Consider the following 26213-nt stretch of genomic DNA (forward strand, 5'->3'; position numbering starts at 1 on the left):
TGATTTTCTTCTGGGACATTTTGGAAGTGTCCGTGCCTCTTACTAAATCTACAACTGCTCATGCATCAGTATTAGAGAAAGAGCAGGAAGTGACTTGAAGCGGTCATACTCGTTTCTGCTATAGGTCACTGGTTTGTTGCCAGCTCCATGCCCTGTGTGGTGACAAAGCTGTTTGCTGCACTGGGCCAGGCAGGTTAAAGCAAGATCAAACATGCCTAGACTATTCACTAATGGTGCTGTAAGCAAGATATGTATTCTTCCTTTAAAGATATCAAAGAGAAAGATCTTACTTCTTCTAAAACCATAAACTACCTCAAAGATACGGATCACAGGACATTTATATAGTTTACAGCAAGGAATACCTTTTTCTGCTGAAAACTTAACTACTGTTATGCCAGATTTGACAAATTACTAAGGTGGTTTTTTAGTTAGTTAGGAGCAAAAATCTCGATATTTTGGTTCTCCTTTTTTAACTTCATATTAATCCTCCACTACTGGTGCTTACCGCCTTTGCTTTGTTTAACATGCCATTTGAAGAAGTCACTATTACCACTGACATATGAAGCTAACACAGAGCTTCAGAGGCAACCTACTGAAGTTACAAAAGTGAACATAGACAAGCAAGAGGAAAAACCGAAGTTGAAATGCTGTACAACTGTTTTGAAAAGCATCATATATTATTCACTCAGGGATAAGATAAAGCGTCTTTAGCCTACGCTTCTAGGGAACTGTTCCTTATTTTGGTCCTTAACTGACACTCTCACTTCACTGCTCCATAGCTACTCACACCCAACAGTATTTTTACAGCCGAGTAGAAACGCGCTTGCAGACAGAACTGCCACTGACTACTAAACGATAGTTCGCAGCTCCTTTTTCCATCTGGCGTATTTGCTACATTTATCCTCATGGTCTAACTGCAACTGCACACATGCTTTGCAAAACGATTCTGTGTCTCACTGTAGCAGAGGCTGATGGTGTACACTCTACCTATTCTGGGTATGCCATTGTAAACACCAACACATAACCCGTGAGTCTTAATATAAATCAGTGCTGTTGGGGTGACTTTTTTTTAATGTTTTAAATAAACTGAGCAATAACACAAAAGCCAAACATAACTGATTTTAAGCAATGCTTTTCATCTGTATCTGATGCTTATATCAAAGGAAGCTCTTGGAGATGCTCTGAGGTCTCACCTGTAAGAAAAGAAGTTTAGCGCACATTTGGATTTATATATTTAGTACATACCAAGTGCACCCTTGATATTGCAGGGGAAGAAACTAGAAATCACACAGAGGAGGCCAAGGCCATTAATCAGACACAAAGTCATAGATAGGAGAATCACATGTACGAGGGAGCTCCCAGTACAACAATATCAAATAAGTATATGGGAACACGAAAACAAGTCAGTTACTGCTCCTCAGGTAAAAAAAAATCTCTGTGACATGTTAAAAATTAACGTGTTTAATATAACCTTAAGGAAATATTCAGATAGCAAGTCTGACACGCTTCAGTTTCATTTTGATGAGATTTTGTGACAGATATTAATCTTAGATAAGATTTTTATTCTTCACCCAAGTCACCAATTCAGGAGTATCTTGTTTCTGTGATACATCTTGATCGTCCAGATCTTTTTAGATATCTATCCACAAATCCTTCACTTGTCTTAATTACAGCATCTCACAGTTTGAGTCTTCAAACAAATAATCATCTACTATGGAAAGTACCACCTGTAGCCATGAGACAGCTGTAAAGCTAACTTTGAAGAAGGGCCAGGTCACTGTACATATCCAGTTGGCTGTTAAGTGTATCTAGCTTGAGAAATAGCACTGTTATGAATTATATAGTCTATCTGAAAAATCAAGGGATCTTCACAACCAGAGATTTAAGGTAAGTCAAAGGCCGCTACCATACTTAACTTCTGTAAGGCCTTATCAACACAATGCACTACCAGAGTTAAACACAAACAAAAGTCATGTTACAGATGTAAACCACAATATTAAGATAAAGTATTGAAGTGTGTGATACAAACTATCATGACCTGGACAGGAGGAGAGAACAGATGTTTCATTTGCAGAAAATACTGGTTTGGGCTGATCTGAATGCGTAGCTATAGACCTTTACTGTTCTCAGATTTTAAATGGAATAGAAATGAGTTTCAGTAGTGCTCAAATCTAGATACTAAACTCTGGAAATCTGAAGGTCACGCAGAAGTCATGAAGGTCAGTATATTTCAACTCCAAACCTCCCACTCTTTCCAGCTTGAAGTGGAATGCTATTGCGCAGCCTTTAAGGATAGCATATGAAAAGAGCAAGAAGTTTAAGTTGTATTTTCACATTTTTAATTACATAGAAGTTCACTAGTTTAAGAATAACTAGCTAGGAGGATTAATCAGCATTTAGGTCAGCGTGCATGATGCTCTGCTAATTACGTAGTAAGAATCCACAAACTGAGAGAGAAGAGCCATTTACAGATTTGCCCTGTGTCAACAGAAATGCAACAATAACATCCAATTACTTGAGGTTAGTTTAGTACTGGGTGAATGCTGCAGTGAATTACACTGTGGTGGGCTGACCCTGGCCAAAATGCCAGGTGCCCACCAAAGCCTCTCTATCACTCCCCCTCCTTAACTGGACTGGGGAGATGAAAAAATAACACCAGGCTTGTGGGGTTGAGATAAGGACAGGGAGATCACTCAGCATTTACCGTCACGGGCAAAACAGACTCGACTAAAGGAAAATGTAATTTATTACCAATTAACTCAGAGAGGAGTAATGAAAAATAAAACCAAATCTTAAAACACCTTCCCCCCCACCCTTCCCTCCTTTCCTGGGCATAACTTTCATCCTAATTTCTCTCCCTCCTCCCCCCCAGCGGCACAGGGGGGGAAAGAGGGAATGGGGGTTGGGGTCAGTTCATCACTCTGTTGTTTTCTGCCGCTTCTTCCTCCTCAGGGGGAGGACTCCTCACACGTTTCCCCTGCTCCAATGTGGGGTCCCCCTCACGGGAGAAAGTCCTCCATGATTTCTCCAGCGTGAGTCTTCCCACGGGTTCAGTCCTTCATGAACTGCTCCAACGTGGGTCTCCTCCATGGTGTGCAGTCCTTCAGGAACCGACTGCTCCAGCGTGAGCCGCCCTCACGGGGTCTCTGGCAGCAAACCTGCTCCAGCGTGGGCTTCTCTCTCTCCACGGGCCACAGGTCCTGCCAGGAGCCTGCTCCAGTGCAGGCTTCCCACGGGGTCACAGCTTCTTTCAGGCATCCACCTACTCCGGCGTGGGGGCCCTCCACGGGGTGTAGGCAGTCATCTGCTCCCCCGCCCATGGGCTGCAGGGGCACAGCCTGCCTCACCATGGTCTTCACCACAGGCCGCAGGGGAATCGCTGCTCCGGCGCCTGGAGCATCTCCTCCCCCTCCTTCTTCACTGACCTTGGTGTCTGCAGGATGTTTCTCTCACACACTCTCACTCCTCTCACTCGCTGCAATTACTGCTGCCCAACAACTTTTTCACTCTCTTAAATACGTTATCACAGAGGCGAAAAACGCTGTCGCTGATGGGCTCGGCCTTGGCCAGCGGCGGGTCCGTCTTAAAGCCGTCTGGCATTGGCTATATCTGACATTGGGGAAACTTCGAGCAGCTTCGTACAGAAGCCACCCCTGTAACCCCCCCGCTACCAAAACCTTGCCACGCAGACCCGTTACATACACGCACACAGTCTTTCCTCCTAGAACAAAACGCTGCCGTGGCCATTCAAAACCTCAATAACATGTGCTCCCCTTTCATTTTGGCAATTAAGTCTTCCAGCCTCTGCACAGTCTAGTATTTCGACTACACTGAGAGTGTAAGTGACCGTCACAGAAAGTGACTGACTGTAAGGAAACTAAAGGAAGTGCCTCCTTCATAATATCATCTGTTATTCCTTGTAGACAGCTGCTTGACACTTTGTATGGTGGAGTAACTGTCTGAATAAAAAAAACAAACCACACATTGTTTATAGCTCACCATTGTTTGCTGACAGCCAGTCAGCAATTTTCTTGTTCAAGTTAAATATTTAGAGATATTAATGATGTCTGCTGTTGCCAGAGTGCAGCTGTTCCAGACCCGAGATCTGGTGCTCTGGTCCTCAGTGCTGGTCCTCAGGCAAGGAACCAAGGACCCCCTCCTAGCTATTCCTCACAATCAAAAGCAAGCAAGGATGGGAGGTCAGAGCACAAGCATGTTATCTTACATCTGCTGCTATTCAGATAACAGTAACATCCCAAAGTGAAGTGATTTTGATTCAGACATTCTAGCTAAATCTAAAATGGAATTAAGTGTAAAATTCCTCAAGTCACACACAGTACTTATGTTCAGTAGAGACAAAATACCTCAAACAATTTTGTTTGAAGCAGAAAGAAATGGAAGACATTAGTGCCAGAACATGAATGAACACCGCTCTGTTTTCCCCTGTCATGAAATTAAACCCCAGGAATCCTGTTTGACTCCAACTCGTGTTGGAGTACCTGGCCTCCTCCCCCTGTCAGGTACCTTGGGAGACTGTGCCCCAGAAAGAGGGGATTGTCCTCGTTCTTCCACTGAAATGGGGAAGACACTTCAGTGATACAGAGCAGAAACAAAACCAAGTCTCCCACTAGAACTGCAACTAGGTAGTGTTCAAATAAGAGGTATCATGACACCTGTAAATCCAATGCTTTTTACGAGCAGTGGTACTGAAGCTGGAAAAAAGAAGGCAGAAGTCCAGGAGAACTCAAGATACAGGTGACATTTCACCAAATACCCTGTATGTAATTTTGGTTACCCACCCACAAGATGAACAAAACCCACATCATGATCTATGCAGAGAAGAGCAGTTAGCCTCACTCAGAAAACAAAAGGGCCTTTTAATTGAAGGAGACGAGAAATTTCCATTCTCTAAATGCAGAGTTTGTAGCCCTATGAGCAGGGAGGTTTTGGAAGTGACTTGAATATGAACAGGCTGCATCCATATAAATATATACAAGTTTGTACATGTGGCTGTATAAAACGACCTTGTCTAATACAGAGCCTGGTGAGTCTCTGCAGATAATTATATGCTGGTGCTGCTGACCACAAGATTAGATAAGCATGTGCAGTGATCTGCTCCAGTTTAATCTAGCTAACAGAACAAGTCTAGCTGTTGTCCTGTATCGTACTAAAAAACCTGAACATTTGAAAAGAAGGTAGCTGGCAGAGCTAAGGAAGAGACAGAGGGAGAGCAGTGGGAACGGCAGGAGGCAGCTGCAGTGCAAGCTGCAGCCAAGCAGCAGCTTTGGCAGGGACTGCACAAGTAGCTGTTTGCTGTTCAATCTGGTTACAACTGCATCACTAAGAAGGAACATGAGGGAAAAAAGCGATAGACAAGATAGAGTACAAAAAACATCAGTACTCTCCCCTTCTCCCTTCACCAGTTCTATCAAAGGAGTTATGGAAACCTCACGCAAAACCGCTCAGATGCCCATGCTAATTAGGTCAAATCAGACAGGTTGGAAAACATGGAACAGTTCAAGTTACACACTGTATTACAAGCCTAAGCCTACTGTAATTTTCAGCAGAAAGTTGATTTAATAGGAAAAAAAAAAAAAAAAACAGAAACCACATATCTAACCAGTTGAGCTTGTTTAAAGCCACCAGGCTTCCTTTTGTAGAAATTAACAAAAATTTTTCTTAGACAACACTGATATAAAAGTTCTAGATCCTTTCAGTATTTCAAAAGTTCTTTGTAGCAAAACCTGACATGTATCATTGTTTTGTGTTACTTGTCACACAGGTAGTTCAGAAAACAGTGAAATGGGTACACTATAACGAATACCCCATCAGTGCTGTAGACACAGAAGCAGTGAATGAGGACTGCTCTTTTTTGGAAAAATGAAACAGAAAAAGGACAGAAAAGGTGTTTTTGTAGAGCATGAAAAGCATAGTCAGATAAAATCTCATTTTGGAAATAATTCTGCCTGGCAATCTCTTAACCCTATTTTGAGACAGCTTCTTCCCTTCTTCCTTTGATACAATATATGAATATGCTCAACAAAGTTCTGCTGAGGTTTAATCCCAGTTTCCATTGACCACCAGAAAGGCCAACTGTCTTCTGGGCTTTATGAAATGACAGGTTGACAGTTTTGTTCCAATTTTGATAATCAAAACCAAACAACCTAATATGCAATGATTTACTTAAGCCTGTTGCTTCAGACCACCCACCAAAACCCATCAGAAGCCCTAGAACAGTGAAGACAGACTCTGCTTTGCAGATACAGGTGTACTTAAGAAGTGATCTATTTATGCAAGGTAACCTTGGGAATATCCAGAAAGTAGAACACAAAAGAAAAAGCACTGCAAATCAGTGCAATTCTTAGGAGCACAGTGAAGTGTTGATAGATATGTAATAAAAATTTTAACTAGTTCTTTACATTCGTAAGAACATGGAACAGGCCCTTACCAAGGAAAGGCACAGTCTTCTCTGGTTGACCTGATTAAAAATAACAATAGTTCAATGGTCTCCACAGCAGTGTTTAGCCCAGCTCTTCCGGGGAAGTGTTAATGGAGAGCAAAAAAATTTCTAAGTCCTTTGCCAGCTGCCCTTTATCCTGGATGTGTAAATCAAGGCATGGTACCCACCAGAGCACCCAGAGCTGCAGCCAAATGCTGTTTCACATAGGCCCATCAGCCCCATTCTCTCAGGGCTCTCTGCCTTAGCTGTCAACCATCATCATATTCTGTCATCTAGAGTCCAGATTCACTAAGGCAGCAGCCTTGCATTACACTCACAAGCCAAATGGCTCAAACCATAAAGCAATATGATCTTCCTTTTGTCCCAGAGCTATAAAGCTCCTTCAAAATCTGTCTGAAATCAGGAGGGGGCAGAGGTAAAACAAGATAAAAGGCTTCACAACCCAAGCAGCTACAGCTATTGATGCAGGAAATTACTATTACAAAATCTGTTTCATGAAGCCTGCTGAGGAAGAACCAAGACACTGGCTAACATGCTACTATGCTGCCTTGCAACAAATTACTGGCAGTAATTGCACAATTGTTTCTTCTTGTGACCCCACTGATTAAACTTGCTTTTACAAATAAACGGTCAACTAGAAAACTGGATGCTAGGCTGCTGACGTCTCACTAACAATTTATAAAATAAACCAGGTCATGAGTACGTTGCTAATCACATGCTGCACAGAAACCACAGGTACAATCTTGGCACGCCACACTTCTTATGTAGCACAAGAGCTCACACAGAGATCATACGGGAATCAACCCAAACTAACTCAAAAACCTCAGACCCAGTTGCTTAAAGAAGGTGGCTGAACCTTTTGCACCTTAACCTCCCTTACAAGCTACCAAAGCCATATGTGACACACCTGTTGTGGTTTTAGCTTGTTAACATTTGATGTGCTACTTTATTTACTGTGGTACTTTTCTACAATCACACACTGCGTGAATTGCTCCTTGATCATACTTCCAGAAGCATTTGCAACAGGCACAGAAAGCCAGGTATCTCTGAGTTTTAGAACTTTTACTGCTGCAGAATACATAGGAATGACTAGGCAAAGGAGGAAATGCAGATCTGCGGACTAGGAGGCCCTATTTGATTTGTGAACTACCTCCATACCCGCTATGGATAAGAGCTTGATTAACTGACAGTTCCCAGCAGCCAGTAAGCAATCGGCTTGAGTGGAGATAGGAAGGTGGAACCTATCCAAGCAGGAAGGAAACTCAAGCAGGCCATCTAAAGAGCTGGTGGAGTTGTTCACTTACTTGAGAAGGAAGGAGAGGCTAGGAAGTCCTAAGGCTCTCTCCAGTAGCAACGGGTAATTTCTTGATGGTTTTTAACACAAGAAATATTTGGTTTGGGGTCTCTGAAGTGACTCCATTTGTTATCCACTACAAGATGTCAATAGTAAGCCGACAGGGGCACTAGTTTCTTGGGCTGTGGTGTCCACAGTAGTGAATTACACGCAGCATCTTAAAGTGCGTGGACTCCCAGCTCAGTTTATTTGCATGTTTTTGTTTCTATGCTTGAATCGTATGGCAACTAAGAGCTCTGTGAGCACAGGACTCCATGGCTACCTCCCAAAGAACAAGCCCTCTGATGCTGAGGAGAAGCTAGCCCAGGCAGCATGCCACCCCTGCGTGCTCTTGGAAGATGCATAACCCAGCCCTGGGTGACCTGCACCAATTGCAGCTTAATTTACAAGAAATCCACTCTCGGTTTGGGTCTCTGAAGCCGGTCGTAGCAATAAGCGTTTGCAACGAAACGGAGCAGCCGGGCCCGTTACCGCCCCCGCGGCCGAAGGAGCGCCTCACCGGGGTGGGGGCGGGGGGGGTCCGGGCCGCCCTACCCTCGCCTGGCGGCGCGCTGTGAGGGGGACAGGGGTGTTTCAGGGGCAGGAACGGACGCGGGGGGCTGCAGGGAAGAGGAAGAACCATCCCGACCGACCGACCTCGCCAAGCAAGCAGGACCACTTCCCGCCACACCTGAGGGGAGGGGGGTGAGTTACATAAAGGCAGAGGCAACCCACCATGGCGGCGGCAGGCCCTGACCGAGGACGAGCGCGGTACAACAGCGAGGGGCGGCAGGAGGAGCGCGGCCGCAGGAGGAAGGGCCCGGGAGTGGGGTGCAGCCCTCCCGCTGCGGTGGAAGGGGGGGTGGGGGGGTGGGTGTGCAGCGGCGACCCCGCCGGCCGGGGCGAGAGACGCGGTTCCCTCCCGGTGCCCGCCCCGCTCACCTGCGCCGCCGCGGAGAGCCGGGGTCCGGCTGAGCGCCGGCCGGCCGGGAGGAGGGGGCGCGCGCGCGCGCGCCCGCGCGGGGGCAGTGCGGCGGGCCGGGGCGCATGCGCGGCGCCGGGGAGGGCGTGGCGGCCGCTGGGGCTGCGGCCCGGGGCGGGGCGGGGCGGGGCGGGGCGCAGCCGGGCAGGGGGCTGTCCCGCTCTGCCCGCGCCTGTGGGGAGTCTGCGCGGTGCGCCCGGCTCCGGCAAAGGGCGGGCGTTCAACGGCGCGTGGGGCGGCGGCGTTACGGGAGCGCAGCGCTTCTCTCGGGCCTCCATCCCAGGGCGGTTTCACGGTGAAAATGCGTCTGCTGGCTGGCTGTTCCCTCTGTAACGGGTAACTACTGATAATTTGTTGATCAAAGGCAGTTGAGCGGGAAGAGCAAACTCTTTGTGTTAGGGGAAGATACTGTGAGACGTTAAACCTCAATGTTAGCGCAAGAGTACAGCTAACCGCAAGTTTGAGTAAGCCTGGAGGGGCCACGTAGACGCAAGAAGCTGGAGGTTTCGAAGTCAGCCGCCATGAAGATAAAAGGGGCCCCTCAGCTCGCCTGAATTTGCGAGCCGTAGGTGAAGCTGCGACTTCCCACGGCTGCCCAGCGCTGCTTTGCTTTCCTACCTTAATAAATTGGAAATAAATTTATTCCCATGTCGATTGACTCTTAATTTGACTATAACAAAGTTGGTGCTGTGACTCGGATCCAGACTGCTAACTTGGAACTCAACTCTGGGAAGGCGCCCCATCCCATTTTCGGATGGTCCCAGGGAGGGATCCGGCTTATCTAACCTGGATTTTCCAAACTGAGATAGGAAAGCAAAAGAAAAAGAAAACTGCAGTTCCCTGCCCCGTAACCCCGTAATTTTTGTGCACAAAGAGCTGGACGAAGACCCCAGGAGAGGGTAAGTATATTGCGGATTCCGTTCGGTCGGGGATTTTGGGTACCCAGGGTGCGAGTGATTGAGATGTCCTTCGGACGAAGTGAGTGTGGACCCCCTAGTAGTGCGGTTCTCATTGTCCTTGAGGGCATGAGCCACGAACGGAGGGAGCGAGTGAATTTGTGAAAAAGAAGGCACCTTTGGAAGATGGGGCAGAAGAAGAGTAAGACTTCTGCTACCATGCAGGGTAGTAAGGGTGGGCTACCCAAGATACCTCCAGACAGTCCCCTAGGATTAATGATCAGGAATTGGGATGATTTCCCTTCCCGAAAAGGGAAATCCAGAGAAAAGATGGTCCGCTATTGCATGGAAGTCTGAGGAAGAAAACAAATTAGAAGGGATCTATATTGGCCCATTTATGGATCCTCTGAGGATTGGATATGTCAGCAATTAAACATATGTAAACAATAAGCAACCATTCAATAAGGAAGAGAGTGAGTATGCCTTTTTGTGGATCCTAGGGACCACTCAGGCAGCTAATTTATACCCTTTGAAAGAAAAGAAGAAGGATAAGAGGATTAAAGGAGGATTGGAGGAACCTCCTGTGTCCCCTCCACCTTATGTCCCACCCCCGCAACCACAGAACCCTGTACCATACCAGGACCTTCCTCCCTCTGGTCCAACAGAGCCCGAGGACAACGAGCCCCCTGAGACTCACGTCCCCGGTAGGAGGGTAACCAGGAGCGAGACTAAGGAAAGAAAGAAGGAAGACCTATTATACCCGCTAAGAGAAACTGCAATGGGAGGGCCACAACCCGGAGTTGGATTCGTAGCGGTTCCTCTCAGCTCTGGGGATGTGAGAGAATTTAAGAAAGAAATTTGACCGAAGCACCTGTCCTCAGTTTAACCGATATCCGCAAACCCTTTCAACTTTTTGTTAATGTGGATAATGGAACAGCTTATGGGGTTCTGACCCAAGGGTGGGTGGGGCAGAGAAAGCCTGTAGGATGTTATTCTAAAATACTGGACCCTGTAAGCCACGGATGGCCCACTTGCCTGCAGGCGATAGTGGCCACTGCGTTACTAGTAGAAGAAGTTGAGAAAGTCACCTTGGGAGGGGAGCTAAAGGTGTACATCCCCCATAGCATTCGAGGGGTGTTGCAACAACGAGCTGGTAAGTGGCTTACAGATAGTCGATTACTAAAATATGAGGGAATTCTAATTAACTCCCCGAGATTAGAAATGGAAACTACCTCAATTCAGAATCCTGCTCAATTTTTATATGGGGAACCTAAAGAGGACCTAACACAGGATTGCCTCCAGTTAATAAATTCACAAACTAAAATAAGAGAGGATTTAGAAGAGGAGGAATTGGACGAAGGGGAAAGATTATTTGTGGATGGTTCCTCACGGGTTGTGGACGGACAACGGAAATCAGGGTATGCTATTGTGGATGGACATACCTTCCAGATAAGAGAATCAGGACCACTAAATAAAGCCTGGTCCGCACAAGCCTGTGAATTATATGCCATGTTGAGGGCATTAAGACTTCTAGAAGACAGAGTTGGAACTATTTATACAGATTCAAAATATGCCTTTGGGGTGGCGCATACATTTGGAAAAATCTGGGAAGAAAGGGGTCTAATCAACACCCAGGGAAAGGGACTAGTCCATGAAAAATTAATCCAGGAAGTTTTAAAGGCTTTAAGGGGTCCTAAAAGGATAGCTATAGTGCATGTGAAAGGACATCAAAAGGGACTAATTCCTGCAGTAAGGGGAAATAATTTAGCTGATGCAGAGGCAAAATGAGCTGCACTGTTGATGGTCCAAACTTTGGAAGAAGAGCCAGGGAGACTAAAAATAGACAAAACTTTTACTCTCCAAGAACTAGAGAAGCTCAGGCGGATTGGAGCGAGAAGAGAAGGTAATAGGTGGCTGTTACCCGATGGCAGGGAAATCATTCCAAAAGGATTGGCTAGGGGAACACTAAATAAACTGCACCACACAACTCATTGGGGAATTCAGGCTTTAGTGGATCAGTTTGAGCTAAAATATGCCTGCATCAGAGTATATGGTTTAGCTGAAAGAATTTTGGAAGGATGCTTAACCTGTCAAAAGGTAAACAAGAGACAACTTAGGGAAAAGGTTCGAGGAGGTCGCGAATTAGCCAAGCGACCCTTTGAAAGAATACAGGTGGATTTTACTGAATTACCGAAAGTGGGGAGATATCAGTATTTACTAGTCCTGGTTGACCACCTTACACACTTTGTGGAGGCTTTTCTGGTAGTAAGGGCTACCACAAAAACAGTCATTAAAATTCTCTTGGAAGAAATTATTCCCAGATATGGGGCTATTGCAGTAATAGACTCAGACCAAGGCCCACATTTCACGTCCAAAATAATCAAAGGAACAGCTGAGTTATTTGGCGCAAAGTGGGAATACCATACTCCCTGGCACCCGCAGAGCTCCGGGAAAGTAGAAAGAATGAATGGGGAAATAAAGAAACATCTAACTAAACTTATGATAGAGACTAGGATGAATTGGGTTAAGTGTCTACCATTGGCTTTGCTTTACATTAGAATTCAACCACGGACAGATACTGGTATATCCCCCTTTGAAATGTTGCACGGGATGCTGTACGACTTTGGAGTATTAATAGAACATCCAAAGGTTGAAGATAAAATCTTAACAGAATACATTTTAGAACTCACCAAGAGGAGACAAGACCTAAGGAAAAAGGGCTTGGTGGTACAGAGACCTCCCTTGGATCTCTCTATACACCAAATCCAGCCTGGAGACCAGGTACTAGTCAAAACCTGGAAGGAAGCCTCCCTGAGACCTCATTGGGAAGGACCCTTTGTTGTTTTACTCACCACAGATACTGCTGTACGGACAGCGGAGAAAGGATGGACTCATGCCAGCAGAATTAAGGGACCCATCTTCCCTAAGGAGTGGACTGTGATGTCAGAACCGGGAGACTTACGGATAAGTAAAACAAGACCAGTAGATGAGTCACTCCAGAAGGGAAGTAAGGAGTAGCCTATATCAATGGTTTGAGATCCCACCTGGGAATACTCTGCGGAAGGTATATTTTGCACCCTGGAAAGAAGAAAGGATACCTGACCAGACTGGGGGAAGTGGACTATATAAATTAACTGGGACCCCTCAAGTTTTCCCCTTTTGCTGTGAAACAGAGACTGAAATACCGGAAACACCCGGGATATAACATTTGTGGGGATTTCCTTGTATAAAACACCCTACTTCTGGACATTTAGGGTGGGTGGTTTGCCAATGTCTAAATTGTAGCACAGAATGGCCCTGTGTCTCATTTAAGTAACAACCCTATTGCATGAGATGTCGCAATAATTTGGCATATCCTGGGGAATCAGGGGACCAAGTAAAAATTCGCAAATTGTTTTGTGGGTGGGAATTATTAGTACCCGGGACCTGGGAAATATATGAAAAAGATTGGCATAAGGTTCTAAGACAGTGTGCTGTGAAATTTGCTTGGAAATGGGCCCAGCAACAAAATAGGTGGAAACACATGTAACTGCTGGCCGTAAGAGTCCCCTGAAGACTACCTACTGCTGCTGAGAAGATACCCATACCCCGTTGCTCTCCGCAAAAGAGTAGACGTGGAAGGCAGAGAGGTACCAATGGTGGGGAGAATGAAGGCTGCAGCCCCTTTGATGGCATTATTGACTGCCTTATTGATAACCATAAGCTTGGGGAATCCACACCAACCTTTTAATTGGACTCTCTCTAGTTGGGACGATTCCAGGATCATTCAAGTTAACCTTACGGCAGGACCACCCTCCTTTAATGTAACCAACTGTGCATTGTTAAGGTCCATATTGGGAAATGATGTGAGTACTTCTGCTGGCTGCCACCCATCCCAACAATATACCCGGGGGGCCTCAAATCTAAAAGTTACTTATTGGTGTCCTAGTTCGAATCCTGGGAAAAGTTATTGTAACTCCCCTGGTCATTATTATTGTGCTTATTGGGGATGCGAGACCATAGTAACTGGTAGATGGACACCACAAACCCCGGATAAATATCTCGAAATTACCTGGTGGCCAGAGAGGTGTACAAAACCAACATATGATTACAGTGGTGGGATAAATCGGCCTGGAAACTGTAGATCCTTAATACTCACAATAAAACAAGAACAGGATGCGGGATGGCTTGTAGGAAGAACCTGGGGTATAAGACTTTGGGAGCCTGGAACGGACAGGGGAGGACATATACTTATTAGGAAGCAGGAAATAAGATCATCACAAATAATAGGGCCTAACCAAATTATGAAGAACAGAGAAGAGAAATCAAGACAGCTAAAGTGAGAGAATAATACTACTTTACTCCCCGTTACTTCTAAAGTGCACCAAACGCTGACAAAGAGAATGAAAAAGTCACAAAAAAAAAAAAAGTGAGCCTTTGTGGGCAGTAATGCAAGCAGCATACAAGGCCTTAAACAGCACAAACCCAAATTTTACTGCGTCTTGCTGGCTATGCTATGATATAAACCCTCCCTTCTATGAGGGCATAGCCTTACCTTCCCCTTTTAAGACCTCAAACGAGAGCAGCCCCTCCCAGTGTAACTGGGGTCAACGAAAGACAGGGATAACCCTCCAACAGGTACGGGGATGCGGGCAATGTATAGGAAATATCCCAGGACGGAGGAGAGACTTGTGCAGTAATCAGACGTAGAATATCGCCGAGAAATGGGTCATACCTAGCCCAGGGGCATGGTGGTTATGTGAAAAAACAGGGCTGACACCATGTCTATCTGCTGCTATTTTGAAAGATGGCTCTTGAGTTCTGTGTACAAGTGTCCATGGTACCTAGGATTCTTTTACATGGGGAGGAGACTATGTACCTGCATTGGTACAACCAGGAGCATAGCCGCAAGAAGAGAGAGCTCCTAACTGCCATTACTCTTGCAACTTTGATGGGTTTGGGGGTTGCAGGAACGGCAACTGGGGCAGTCTCTCTAGTAAACCAACAACAGGGCCTGACATCACTCAGGGCAGCGGTGGATGAGGACTTAGAGAGGATAGAGAAATCCATTTCTTACTTAGAAAAATCTTTAACCTCCCTGTCCGAGGTAGCGTTACAAAATAGAAGAGGATTGGATCTCCTATTTTTACAACAAGGGGGATTATGCGCAGCTTTGGGAGAGGAATGCTGTTTTTATGCAGACCATACAGGGGTCATGAGGGACTCTTTGGCCAAAGTCAGGGAGGGATTGGAAAAGAGAAAACGGGAGCGTGAGGCCCAACAATCATGGTATGAGAACTGGTTTAATCAATCACCCTGGTTAACAACATTAATATCAACACTAGCGGGTCCGCTTATAATGCTCTTGCTGACATTGACCATAGGACCTTGTATCATCAATAAATTTGTGACTTTTATTAAAAATAGAGTGGAGAAGGTACAACTGATGGTAGTAAGACAACCAGACCTGGAAATGGAAATAATACCTGAAGAACACCCAGATTTGGATGCGGCTCGGGAAGTGATACGCTTTGATCAACAAACTATCTGTGAAGAAAAGGGGGAGAATTGTAATGGGTAACTACTGATAATTTGTTGATCAAAGGCAGTTGAACGGGAAGAACAAACTCTCTGTGTTAGAGGAAGATATTGTGAAACGTTAAACCTCAATGTTAGCGAAAGAGTACAGCTAACTGCAAGTTTGAGTAAGCCTGGAGGGGCCACGTAGACGCAAGAAGCTGGAGGTTTCGAAGTCAGCCGCCATGAAGATAAAAGGGGCCCCTCAGCTCGCCTGAATTTGCGAGCCGTAGGTGAAGCTGCGACTTCCCACGGCTGCCCAGCGCTGCTTTGCTTTCCTACCTTAATAAATTGGAAATAAATTTATCCCCATGTCGATTGACTCTTAATTTGACTATAACACCTCGTAACCGTGTTTCCCTTTTCTAGGTCAATGCCATGTGCCAAAGCTTACCTCTGCTCCTCTTGGCATGTAAAAAAGCTGCCCTTCAATGGGAAGCTGAGGCAGGCAGAGCAATTCCCGAGAAATGCCATCACGCGGTCTCCCCAAAACCTGAACTAGTGCCACCTCCTAGTTAATACAGATCAGAGTGATCTTGCTTCAGTTTTTGGAGGAACTGCTCTCCATGAGTTCAGAGAGAGAAGGATCTAGAAGGGAGGAGGAAAAGGCTGTACCAGCTCTTTCTTCCCCACCCGTCCACCAGCTCTGGCCTGTACAGTGTATATATGCATCTCACACAGTGCTGCCGTATACCGCCTTCAGTGTGGGACTATGTTTCCACAGTACACACTTTCCCCCACGTTTGTTTCAGTCTCTTTGTTTGCAGTGCCTCTCTCTGTCTGTGGAGCAATAAGAGTAAGTCTTGGTCCCATTTTGCTTAAAGCTTTACTTGAGATCCTGAAAAGAGTTGGCTAAGAATGTTTTACAGGCTGTTAGAATCAAAGAAATACCTTTATTAAAGAGATACATGCCCTGGAAAGTACGGAGTCTTCTTAAATAACTGCCTTGCACAAAAGCAGGCACAGCTAGCCAACTGAAAATGCCCTCCGTCTCCAGCCACACAACTAAATAGCTCATCATTTTTCCAGTTACATACTGCAGAGTTGAATCCTGGACTCTCATGCTGCATGCCAAGTTGCCAAGTTCACCTCTATAGGTCTGCATAATAATTCTGGGATTTCCCTTTTTTTTTTTCTGAATACAACACAATTCTGTTGAAAAGCAGGAAGGTGTTTTATAAATCCATGCTTATCTGAGAATGAGTGGCTGGAGGTTTACAGTTCCACACAGAACACACATACACTATGTTTAGGAGGAGATGCACATTTATTTCAGAGTTTTTAAAGGCAAAAATGTCTAACTAAACAACACTGCTATTTGAGCTGGCCTGTTTGAGAAAGAACCAGAACGCTACCCTTGGGAAAATGGGGATAATCGTTATAATCTAAAATATAACTATATCTAATGGGTTTGGGTTGTTATTTGCCACACCCCTGTGCCATGTTTTCATGGAGGTCAGAGGTGGTGAAAATCCAGTAGCAAACAGCTGAAATGATGACATGATGTGTTGAACTGCCCAAAGTGCACTAGTTTTTATCAACCCAGAACATTTTGGGTTTTGCATAAATACATCTCAGAAAATTCTCATTCAGCAATGCCTTAGTGGCTATTTTTCTGAATAGAAAAATCTGAGCAATCCTGCCCAAATCCTTCCATGTGTTTGAAAGGTACTAACCTGTATGTACGTGGCAGAGATGCTGCTGGCCATGAGCAGTTTCCGGAAGGCTGTGGTCAGACAAACTGACCGTACAGACAGACCTCTTGGTCAAAGGGTTAAGAAAGGGGCTTCCCCGCAGGCCTCAAGGAACCACAGGCACACAGCCGATGGTCTGAAGGAAACAAGTTTGTAAGAGCTTTGTGTTTTGCAGTTTTCTCTTTGTCTCCTATTGTAGTGCACACTTTTAGTCTTTATTGGCCTCATAGTTCCTACATCATATGCCCACGATGTCCAGCCTGGCAGCTGCTTTATTTCCCCAGACTGGTTCTTTTCAAGATGAAAGCTTGACGCTTAAGAAGCTGTAGGAAATCTTACATCCCAGCTTCCTGAGACCAGCGCCGGGGATTGGAGCAAGCGTGTCACTCTGTTCTGTTAAAAGGTAGGAGAAATCAGTGGGCAGACTGCTATTCTATGTGAGAAACTAGTGCCTTTGTGTTCTTATTTCTGGTTTTGAGGGTTAGCGATACTGCTTGTTATGTATTGTGGCTTTCATCCAATGCCCCTGGAAACCACCGAAAAGGCTCCCATTGAGTTCAGTAGTAGTTTGATCAGGACTTCAACCCACAGAGACACCATTGTTTAGTTTTGCTGCCATTGGAGGTTTTGGCACAGTGCTCCCCTCCTGCCCTCGGATACATATATCTACTAAGTCCTTGCAAGCAGTGATTTACATGTGTGGTGTATAACCTCTGATGATAGAAAGAGGTTATCTTTTGCTGAACATGGAGAGACTTTGAGGCTGGATTCCTGGTGATCCATTGTGACTGTTCTGGTAAACATTTTTCCTCTGTTCTGTTAGTAAATATAAAATATTTGATTCGTTTCTCTTAAGAAGGCGTTCAAAACTATAGTTGCTCGTTGGTTTAGAAGTTGTAGAATCAGAAACGTCTTCTAGAAAATGCAGTTATTTCTAAAATTGCCCTGGTCAGGAATTACATTTTAGGAAATGGAAATCTGATTAGTCTCCAAATGTATTTAATTAAGATTATTCAACCATCTCTTAGCTCTGCAACAGCAGTTTAAGAACACAAAAGACTAGCTTGTGTACGCTATGCTGCGTGATGCATATTAGTAGTGAAAGCGACCTCGGACTCCCAAGCTATGTATCTGAAGTTAGGCAATGTAGAGCCTATGGAATTGGAAGTTTCATAGCAGGATTAGTGATTTAAAATAATCTACCACAAAAGAATAAAGCCTGGATGGTTGCTAAGCTACTTGGTTGATTGATTGGCTTTGAGGTAAGACCTTGGTACTTTTATCTCCTTGCTGTGAAGGCTGACTTATTAAACTGAGAAATGCAACAAATTAAAACAGAGGTTCTTAAAACTGATCTTGACTGTCATGTATGTTTCTGCTGTCTATGTTTAATATATCTTGTATCCAGCATTAATGTTAACAAGATAAAAAACAGTTTCCAACTGTGCCCAGTCAGGCAAAAGACAGAGACCTTTTATCAAGCAGGGATGCTTTGAGAACAGGACTTCCCTCTGAAAAACTAAACTAAAAATATTGCTATTCTGTGGTAGTTTACAATTCTAAAAAAAAAAAAAAAAAGAGGGAGAGGGGCCAACATACGACTTAAGAGCCAACTACTAAAGCTTAAATAGCTTTTTTCTTTTTTTCTTTTTTTTTTTTTTTTTTGAGTGTTACACTTCATGGAGAAAAATGAAGTTCACTCGGTCCAAAAGAGAAATCATGACCTGAAAGTTCAGAGACAGGACATAAACTTGGGTGAAAAAGATCTTTCGGTGTTGAGCAACTGTGGCTTTCTGTGCTAAGCTTAGCTAAATCAGTATGTGTCTTATATGCCTATAGGGTGAGATCCCACAGGAGCATAAACACCTACCTTGAGGAGGCTTTGGATAGAGTCTGAACACCATATAGTTGACTTCTGGGGCTGCAGATGTAAAGACAGTGTTGTGTGTGGCAGGGCAAGATTGAAAAAATCCATGGCTTGAAAAATAACTATCTATCTGAAAAATCTGTGCTGCTGCTTTATATATATAGGCCTGGAGTATACCTGGACTTACGTCATCCTGCTAAAGGAGAATACACCTCTGTTTGGCCCATGCTGCCGTTCCTTCCTTTTAATCTGTTCCTTGCTCATGAAGATGTAAGCTAAAAGAGTGAAATAGATAACAAGAACAGAATAAGACCTTGAAGCAATCCCTAGAATTACACAAACACAGATCGAGGATAGCAGGAGGATGGCACTACTGCGAAGCAAAGGGAACTTGAAGCTAGGGAGGTAATGAATAAGACAAAGAGGGCCTTGTCTTTGGAGATAAATGGAGCCAGAGCAGAACAAACTACCCTAATGAGCAAAGGTGGTGTTGTTAAAGACAAAAATTAACTTTCCAACAAAATAGGTCTTTCTCTAGGTTTACATTTATTAACAACTCAAGAGTCGGGCCACTACCTCAGCGAATGGCAACTTGCTCCAGTCCCTAGTCCTCCTTATACGGGTTTTTTAAAGCATTACATCATGTAAAGACCACCTTTAGTTTCCAATGATGTTCTCAATTCTTCATTCTTCTGGTGAACAAAGTGTCCATAAGTTTTCCCACCAGTTAGTCCTTATCGCTCTTGTCCTGGTTCTGCTCTTGACCACATTGTCTATTGGCCCGTTTCGAGGTCATCATGTCATCCTTCTTAAAAAACAGTCTCCTTCTCAGTCACTCCCAGCAGACCCTTTCCAGATGTTCCATTTAACGATTTCTAAATTCTAAGAAGTCAGTCTTATGATCTTTAAAGCTTAAAACTTATACTTAAGAGTTCCATCTAATCTATCTTCATCTCTCTGTATCTATTAATTAACTAGGCTGGGGTCTTAGCCAACCATGGTAAGGGCTGTACACAGGATAAATGAGCAATACCATATGAGATTATTTGAACACCTGCGTTCTCACAAAGGTTTGGTAGTCTAATACCTTACTACTTCTATTCTTCTATTATACACAAAATCACAATAACCATTAAACCTTATTTCTAGAACAACATTTATCTATAGATAATCATTAAAAGGGGTCTTTCTATTCCTTAACAGGTGCGGAAGCCAGTGAGAAGACCCCTGTGAGCATGCCTGAGTACGAAGGTCAACCAGCAGACATGGTGAGGAAGACTATCAACGACCACCAGAGGACCACTTAAGACTACCACTCAACATGTGGGAGGGACATGTAAATATATTCATGAGTTGCAGGGAAAAAACAATGCATATGTTAATCACTTCTCAGGGAAAATAATGGATATGTATCATTTCACTCTCTATAGAATGCCACTCCCTATTTTGGTGCGTGCTTACCTTTGCAAAGTGATTTGCGTGTCTGCCTAGTGCTGCCATAAAAGAATGCCTTGCTTTCTAACACCCGCAAATTGGTCTTAGAGAGTTATTGATCTGCTATTTCAGTAATGAGGAGAGAGGGCACAAAGTGAGCTACAGCCACTCCTGCCCCTAAATTGGTTACTGATTAACCGTATGGATTAGTAACAAAACATTATGTGCCAGTCAGGAATTCTTTATCTAGAACATGAACCTATAAACAGTGAGTATAAAGTACAGAGATAAAATGTTGCATTTTTGAATGATTCTCAGCCACTCATTCCTGGTGTTGTATCCATCACAGTTAAGATATAAAAGGAGTAGCCTTTACAAAGTATCTCCATAGTCCCATGCAGAGATACTCACTCGAGTCTCAGGAGCAACATAGCTGTGTTAGCTATAACTGTGCCTCTGTTAATTAGTATGCTAGTGTCAGATTGGTTTTGCTTTTACATTCTTTGTCTTTGTGAGGAATAAAGTTTAGCTCATGCTCAGCAGAACACTCTTGCTGCACTTGTACTCTTTTAAACTTCCTGAAATGAGAAACAGTTATCAAATGTGTAATTTTAAACTGGCACAGTGGGATCCTGACATGTCCTGTGGCCAATGTTAGCTGTGTGGCCCAAGCAGATCTTCCTTGGCCAAACAGAGATCTCATATAACAACTAGCCTGTACATATAAAATGCCTTTGCGAAGCAGGATCTGCATTGTCATATCCCAGAGTAAAAGTTTTCTTTTCTATATCAGCACCATGGAAATCACATATTTTGTCTTGGTGACTTAAAAAAAAAAAAAAAAAAAAAAAAAAAGTTTGTATTTGTTTTTCCCTGTGAAGTTGAACTTAGCTCAATTTATCTTCCTCAAAATGTTTTGCGCTTTTTTGGGGGGCTGAAAGTATTCATTAAATCCACAAGAACTGACTTGTAGCTCTGAGTGACCTAAAAGGGTATTTCTAAGAAAATAACCAATTAATCTAAAATGCTTTCCCTTTTTTTCCCATATTACTTTGCTTGCTATAAATCATGGTATAGACTCCTCCCAGACAAGCACATTAAATTCCCTTTGGAATTGTGCTTGCATTTAAAAGGGCTCTTGATACCATTTTATGTCAGAGAGAGGAGCATGGAAGTGGAAATGTGCCACATGAATGAAGTGTTTAGCTGGCAAGATAACACTGATGATTATTAGGCTGTGCAGCTAGAACTGGGGTTAACTGCACGTGTGTGCTTTAATGGCTTTGAGAATTGAACTCCAGATAAATACTTTTTTCCCTTTGTTGTTTTTTACACTAGAGAGGCTTGAATCTTGTCTTATGCCAGTACAATTTCAGTGTAACTACACAGAAATCACTAGATGAGAGTAAATGCAGACCACCACCTCTGCATAATATTAAAAACAGTTATTACCTGATCTTAAATATTTCACATCTCTTAGAGTGCAGGTGTCAATGCTATAAGGCTCAAAGAACTTCTTATGTACTATGTTCCAGGTCAGCTCTTCAGAATAAAGCAGCAGCATTTAATCTTCAAAGCTGTGTGATCATCAAAAGATTAGTGCAAGTTCCCATTCAGTGTTCGGAGTTTTTTTCCCATTAGAGATTACCTTGTAATTAGCAAGCTGGTAGGTACTAGTGAACATGAGTATCTGGAATACCGTTATGTAAAAACACACTCACTATTGTCACTGGATTATTTCTGAGCAACGAGCATATCTTCCTGATGCAGCATCTGTTTAACTAGGATGTTTCCTGAAAAAACGTTTTGATTGTGATGTTTTGGAAAATGGTCAGCTACCAGCTCTGAACACTAACAGGCTGAGAACACGGAGGGGAAATAGTTTATATGAGACCATGTTCACTCCTAGTAACACCTGGCTGCTTGGATAAAAGTAAGCTTGTGCATTCTCTAATAGAGGTTTTGCAGTAAAACTGCGATCCTCTTAGTGGTGAGCTCAAACTGTAGTGTAAATATAGAATGCAAAAGACCTGCTTGGAAAAGAGCAAAATGCATGGCCAGATACTAGATGCAGAATGAAAGAATGTGAAAAGTTTAGGGTACCAAAATTTTGTTTCAGAATAGAATTTTGCAGTTTTGCAATGCTGTGGCCAGTCAGTAATCTCAGATGCTTAATTTCAGTGGAACAGTAGGAAAAAAAAAATCCCAAAAACCAACAACACAACAAAAAACCCCAACCAAACAAAAAAAAACCCCTTTCCTTGAACTGCTGTGGAAATTCAGGAAATTCTGTGCATTTAGAAATCCACGTTCTGGAATACTGTCTAAAATTACATGGTTTTTAATGCATACTGGCATTACCTATAAGCATTAAAATACTATGAGTATTGCCCTAATCATAAGGTTTGGGCCTCAGTGCTAGCAGAGAGTGGCAATAATATGTACAGCTGTGATTTTCACTTGTAAGTGGCCTGGATTTGTGACAAGAAACACAACTTGGGATGATTCTCCTAACGTTCTGAGTAGGATTCATAGACTTTGGAAAAATGCAGCAGAGCTAGTCTCTGAAGAATTACTCTCAGACTTTGCTAAAGAGATAGATCAGGCTGTAGTGCTGTAGGGAGCTTTAATCCATGCTATTAGAAATTCAGTAAGGCTCAATGTGACCAAGATGAGCTGAAGCCACTTAGAGACTCTTGAAAATTCTACCTATCATTATGACAGTAATTATGAATGTTAAATATTGTCATTAAATATTGTTGTTAAATGTTGTTCTTTAATAATGAGCCTCTCAAATTTCAGACCACTCAGGTCTGCATATATAGTGGACAAGGAAACTATATCGCAGCTTCTCCTTTGTTTTATTCAGTGTTGATTTGGATGGTGTCCTTGGAAGGCTTCTGTGTCCATAAACTTCCACTCCTTTTGCAAAGCAGATGGTCTCACCCACACTGCCTGCCCAGCAGCGCTGTACCCAGGGACACTGCTCCCACACTATGCCAGAACATGTGCTGCCAGACAAGGTTATGGGTCAAAACTACGCCGGGAAGCATGCTAACACTTCGACAGTATAGATGACTGCAAAACAGTGCATGAGTGTGGTGCCTGGCCATGTAAGCTTACAAACGCAGCTACAGATTTGTGATACCAATAGTTGTCTTTCATGCCTCTAGCACTGGGGAACAGAGACTCTGTCAGCTAGAAGGGCAGTCACAGCATTGGCATCTGCATGCTGGGTGCAGCAGCTCAGGGAACACATAGTGCACCTGGTACATAACATCTCTGTGGGGTCCTGACACTGCTGTGCTTTCATAGAGTGGAAGAGCTCCAAGAGCTGGGGTAGGAGCTCCACAGACCTCTAGCCAATGTCCTGCTGCTTTAGCTGCACTGTTACTCATCTTGTCTGCAGGAGACTGGGTTGACTCCAGCAGAGAGATTCAGAACTAGGCACTTCCTACTTTTCTCTTGGAACTTCATTCTGCTCTTAATTAACACATCGCCCTTTGGGCCAGACCCTAATTGCACGGCTCAGTGGTGCTGTCATTTTCCTGGCACAGGGCTCCAGTCAGTGCTGTGGCCAAGATGGAGGAGGCAGGGAGGGCAGAGAAGTGCTGACTCTAAGAGACACCTCAGAGGGAGGCAGACCACGAAGCCAGAGTCACTAATCTGACTCATAACGAGTCCTAAGCCAGGATGTGAGGTAATACTCTTCAAATTTGGGATTTAGCTGTATGCGATATGTATAGCGATATGGAGCTTGCTCACATAGGCTCCTGCTAGGCACCCATAGTGACCAGACTTTGGGATAGGCTTCAGTTGTCTGCTGTGGACAGGAAGGGAACAGAGGAGCCTGGGAGGCTTGATGGTTCAATCCTGTCACTGGTGTTCAGGAGATGAAAGTTTAAATCCTTGCTTTTGTGTCTGTTTCTTTATGCCAAGCAGAAGACTTGGAGTCTCAGGCAACATGGAGAAAACCAAGTGGCTCTCAGATGTGACAGGCCTGTCCCCTTAGCAAGACCTGAATATGTAGCTCAAATAAAAGCAGAAACAGCAAAAACCAAAGAACTTCTTTCACGGTAGACACAACATTAAATCACTGTTCTCAGATTTGGGGGATGCCTCTGAGGCAGGGAAAAGAGACTTAACAAAATAACTCACTGTACATGCATGCAAATTGGCCTCCTTTATCCTTCAGGACTCAAAGCATGCTTCTCAAATGTTTTGGGGTTTGGAGGGCCTTGGTTTTAAATGCGACCCATGTCTCATACTCTTTAGTTGGCTTTTAACTGTTTTTTTGTTCCTAGAAATTTGCAAACCCCTTTCTTTTCCTTTCTTGGCTATCAGAATTTTGCACTAGGAAGCAAGAGGTCCCAAGCTGGAAACTTCTGCTTTGCCACACCCTGAATGTCCTGTTACATGAATGTTACAGTAGCAAAAAGGAAACCACTTTTGTGTCATTTTAGCAACCCTTTGTGCTGCCAGCAGCACAAACTCCTACCTCTTGCCACCTAAGAGCAGGAAGAGCTGGGTGACGAGGGCTCTCCCTTTTCTGAAGAACCTGAGTTTACAGAGCAACATAAAATGCTCACGTGAGTGGGATGGATTCCACTGGAAGCCACCCATTTCCAGCTGTGCCGAGGGTGGCAGCATATTCAGGCCTCCCTCATGGCTACAAGCCAGCAAATGCCTGACGCAGTCGGGAGTTGCACAAGTGGGTAGAAAGATAATCTGTGCTCTGAAGAAGTGTTTGACCTGTGTTTCATCAGGCGCTGTTCTCTTGTATCACAGGCCAAAGACCTTTGGGAGTTCAACCTCCTGGTCAAGGCGGGTCCCGCCAGAGCAGGCTGCTGGCTTGCGATGGGGATGGGACTGATGCTGTGCCATGCCTGGCCCTGTACCTTGCTGATCCTGATATGGCTTTCCAGTGTGACTGAGGACCTGCCTCGTCCCTGCAGCCTGGCCTGGCGGTTGGCAGACTCTGGCTGACCCTTTCACTCTTGTGGAACTTGCTCTGCCGTGCTTTCTGTGGAGCAGTGGGGCAGCGCCCCGTTGGTGTGATGCCTGCCTCGCCCCTACTGGGGCACCTGGCGTGCCTCGTCCTGCCAAGAATCCCCGCTCCGCTGCTCTCCTGCACCTATAAGGGGCAGAGCGGTGTTGGGAATGTAAAGGTCAGGATCACACAGGGATGTTGTTGCTGTAGCATCTTTTCCAGGCAGTGAGGCATCGTTTCAGAGGGGTGGAATACAAAAACCCTCGGTCTGGTGCACATGTGTTTGAAGAGACAGAAGGAAGCACATGTGTTATCCAGTGTCTGCATGGGTGTAACTTTGTGCTGCGATGAATGTGTTAATTAGTCAAAATGAAGATGTATTGAGGAGTTCCAACCTGCTCTTGCATTATACACAGATGCAGAACCCATGTGGACTTCAACTTAAACTTGCCTGCTGCCTGTGAAAAAAGCCCATGGCTCAGCATAACCTTGCTCTATTCTTTAATACATGAGTATGACTTATGAATACTGAAGCAGACAGGCAGCAGAATTTCCTTTAGGTTGGATTATTTGCCTTGCAATGTAAGGAGAAAAAAAAGTCCAAATTGGTCTGCGTTCTCGTGAAATAAATCACATTCTCTAGCATGCATGAAATGCAAGAGGGCGCCCGGTAATTTGTAGAGAAATACTGCACTGTATTCACAGGAAGGTGTAATAAATGTGTCTGGGAACCGCAGATGAGCAGTGTGAGAAATAATACGGGAAAAGGGTATACTACTTGATACCATACCTCAAATGCACCTCTAGGACCTGGTTATGAATTTCACTGCTGAGAGACACCTCTGTGTTAAAGAACTGTATTTATTCAAAATAAGGCATGTTGATGGTACTAATGCATAATTAATAATCAATGTAATTAGGTATTACATTACAAACAAGGCTGTATTGTTTCATGTACTCACTACAAAAGCACACGAAACTGCGAGTGTTCATTAGAGCAC

General features: G+C 44.2%; 1 long non-coding RNA gene across 1 annotated transcript; it reads left to right on the top strand.

The window, feature by feature from the left end:
* The first annotated feature begins 9562 nt into the window (after window positions 1-9562).
* Window positions 9563-15531, top strand: LOC147415648 (uncharacterized). Its single transcript, XR_015183475.1, has 2 exons — window positions 9563-9674; window positions 12529-15531. It is a non-coding gene; the product is annotated as an uncharacterized LOC147415648 (long non-coding RNA).
* Window positions 15532-26213: the final 10682 nt, after the last annotated feature.

Source organism: Leptosomus discolor, chromosome 4 (assembly GCF_034619465.1).
Source record: "Leptosomus discolor isolate bLepDis1 chromosome 4, bLepDis1.hap2, whole genome shotgun sequence".
Lineage (NCBI taxonomy): Eukaryota > Metazoa > Chordata > Aves > Leptosomiformes > Leptosomidae > Leptosomus > Leptosomus discolor.